The sequence below is a fragment of the Artemia sp. Qi Xiang Cuo genome, chromosome 9, assembly GCF_049724085.1.
Source record: "Artemia sp. Qi Xiang Cuo chromosome 9, ASM4972408v1, whole genome shotgun sequence".
NCBI lineage: Eukaryota > Metazoa > Arthropoda > Branchiopoda > Anostraca > Artemiidae > Artemia > Artemia sp. Qi Xiang Cuo.
The window spans coordinates 5,068,125-5,071,912 of record NC_142802.1 but is presented as its reverse complement, the minus strand read 5'-3'; positions in this window follow the sequence as shown (position 1 = coordinate 5,071,912).

The following is a 3,788-nucleotide window of genomic DNA, read 5'->3' as shown; positions in this document are numbered from 1 at the left end:
CGTATTGTGCCAACGATTGACTGATACAGGTAAAATATTTGGAATCACTCTTGCTGCTTCCCTGGGATTAAATTCGATATGAAGTCAGTTTTTCTCTTTGCAAGAGACTGCTCCATTCTCGCAGATTCCACCATCTGCTCTCTTTCACTTGTTTTGGGTTTCACAGCTTCTTCGAGCAAAGAAACAGCTAGGGCAATGTCTATGGAACTCTTGGACTCGGCCACTTTCTTCATTCTGTCGGTCACTTTCTGAAGTAGAGTATTTGCTATTGTTCTCTTTTCTTGCTCTGATGCTCTAAGTTTTTTCCTTTTGCTTTCCAGGTCTTCTATTTCTTTCTTTTTGTCGTGAACCTCCTGCAATTTCCGCTTGCTGTCCTCTTCGAAAGCTACTTTCTCCTTCTCGAATAGCTCTTCTTTTTTCTTTTCATCCATATATTGCTGATACCGAGACCATGCAAGATTCAACAGCTCTTTTGTAATAACAAACCGTTCTGGTTTTCCTCCATAAAGCCTCAACGTGTCATATATCATGAGTCTCGCATCCAGAACAGGTTCAGACATCACGGCCTGGTCTTCACCGAGAATCCTACCAGAACGCGAGAACCCAAGCTCAACTTCTGTGCTGCCATGCGACAACGTCAGCACCGCTTTGATGAGCTTGGTAAGTTCCGGGTACTTGCTGTCCCCGCGCTCATTCACCAGTCCAAAATAATGGGTCCAAAAATTATCGATCTGAGTAATGTCCTCACGGGGTCCAGTTTCCGTTCTTAAAAGCAGCCACTCAGCCTGGGCGACGTCTGAGCTTACTCCAATCGCAATCTCGCGTGCCATAACCGCTATGTCTGCAATGCTTCTTGAATCCTTCATGTTGATCGGACTCAAACAGCGTAAAGCCTCTAGAAAACCATCCTTTTCCAGGGGACATTTGTTCAAAATATGGCGAATACCCGCAATAAAATGTTTTCGCACATTGACATAAAAAATAGCCTTGTCTTTCAGTGTTGCTTTCTCACCGAAAGCTCGTTCCACATTTTCTGAAACTATGGGCTTTTCTGAGAATGTTTCAGCAAGGTTCAACATTTCTGGTGAGAAATTTTAAGTCTCGGTCACGAAATCGGGAGTAAAGACCCGTCCGCAAAGTGTCACAACTAGTCTTTTGATCTCTGAGTGCAGAACATGAATGAGAGGCTCTTCTTTCTGGAATAGTTGGGTGAAACTCATGAACAGTTCTGCTGAGGCTAGAACAAACTTGAGTTGGGCCTTCATCGTCGCACTTTTGATATAAGCCACAATCTTCAGAAATTTGGGAGTGGACAGAACATTCTTCAGTTTTTTTTCCCTCGGGACGAAGTTCAGCAAGTACTCTAAGATTGCCGGCCACCGCTGCATGATTCTAGCAAGGACACGTCCGATCGTCAGCCAGCGGCTTGGGACATGCTTCATGAAAGAATTCTCTGGCACTCCCACTTTCTTTTAGAACTTTCGATAGTCTTCACAACGTGCAGGCCAGCCGTCAAAAAATGAATGCACAACAATAACAAAGTCAGAACTTTCTTTCTCCGAACACCTGAAGACCTTTCAAGAAAGCGTTATGAATTATATGGATGTTGCAAGTACCAATGTTCAACATTCCCTTTCCCGTCACTTTCTTTTTTCGGCATTGAACTTGTCCCAAACGCTTTTGTTGACGTTTGGTCCGTAACTTCCAAGCGTGATCAGTTTTTCAAGTGGCAGCTGATTCTGCTCAATGGCTGACATAATCTTTCTATACAGGTCATCCCTTGTCGCGTGGCCCATAAAAATTGTAAATAAATATCTGCTCTGGATTTCATTTCTGTATGAGGACTAATATCGAACACGTATCTGTAACTCTTTCATACCAGCGTTGTTGGTGGTCTCATCATATTCTAGTACAAAATATGACTGAATGTCCTTCACAAACATTTACTTGCAGTAAGGATGCAGCGCATCAGTGATCAGATACGTTAGTTTCTTCGCACATAGGGACATTCCGTCGGGGATCTTATCGGGAAAAATCGCAAGGAAGGTTGCGACAATATGGTCTGAAGAGTTAGCAGACATGGAACTCTGTACCGTCTGATGTGCCCATATTAACTCAGCTTTATAAGCGGCATGACGCTCACAAAAAATGTTTGTACCAACTAATGGTATATCCTTGGTTGTTTCATCAACTCGAGATTGTCCGGTCAGGTGAAGCTGTAGAGGATGTAGTTGAGCAGTAACTGCGGCTTTGTGTTCTGCAGATCGCCTATGTTGGTTTAGCTGAGCAACCCCATCTGTGCAACCAAGATTTTTCCAACAGAGTTGGCAAAAGGACGATTCCTGGTCGTTCCCAGTCTTACACCATTCGCCAATCTTTCTACCGCTGCAATCCGTCTTAGCAAGCCATGAACTATTGAACTTGGTAGGGCCCATACTTAATTACCAAGCATCACCTGCAAAATAGCATCACACGATTAAAAGGCCATAAAAAGAAAAAATGTGGATATGTCTGAAACTGGGCCGCATTCGCATCAGCCTTTTATAACGTTCAGCCAGGAAACGCATAAGTCGCAAGAACTCACAATCTCATTAAGCAGAGACTGCTAGCCTATATACTGATCTTCGCTCATTTCGGACAGGCCCAACATGACAAACAACAAAACATAGGCTACTAAGTCAACACAACAGCATAGCCCAGGCAGAAGCAGCTTACTAATCCCAATATAAAGCATTAGTTAAGTTCAAACAGCTAAACAGTTGTAATTACTTATCGATCCACACCGAAAGACAGCACAGTCTACAAGCAGAGTCAAAAGCAAAGAAAAGCTCAACTTGACTTACTTAACGAGCAGTAAAAATTTCAAATAATGAGCAATGTTCTTGGTGATCTTCAGCCGAAAATATAGGAATAATAGGATTTTAGCCAAAATATAGGCATTTTATAGGAGTGCATTAAAATATAGGAATTTATTAAAATATAGAACTATATATAAGTTATATATATAATAACTTATAAAGTTATATCATATATATATATACTTTTATATATTATATATATATATAAATAATAACTTTTTATTTATGAAAGTAAGAAAAATGAAAACATTTGAAACGTATTTTGTTTTCAGTAAAGCGCAAATTGTGTTCTAGTCTTAAGATGGCATGGGGTTATCAGCCGTACTCATATTAATTTCGCTCGTTTTGAGTTTGACTTGGTTATTTATACCAAGTCAAGTTATTTTTTGACTTGGTTAGTTTCACGCTTGGAAGTTTAGTTGACTTGAAATTTGCTCATTCTTGGCTTAGTGGAGCTCTTTACTTCTTTTAAAAAATTATTTTGTGGAAAAAGTTTATTAAACTAAATTCTGTTCGTTTTTATTGACATAAGTCTTTTTTATTGAAAAATAATATTTATATCTCTTGTGTTTTTTCTATAAGGATCCATAGAATGGGCTGGTATTTGTATTTTGGAGAAGCTTTTTCAATAATTTTTAATCCTGACACAAGCTGTGTTTTTTAATTTAATTTTATAGCTTCAGAGGTTGACCTGAAAAATGAAACTTAACAAAACTCCAAAAATATTCTATCGATGCTCTTTGACAACCTGGATACACTTACACTCTTTATATTTATTAAATATGAAAGGGGTTGTCCCCTCCTCAAAGCCTCGCTCTTTACACTAAAGTTTTTATTGTTTTAAAAAAAAGTTGTGAGACAGAATCAAACTTTAGCGTAAAGAGCGAGGCTTTGAGGAGGAGACAGCCCCTTTCATATACGGAATGATTT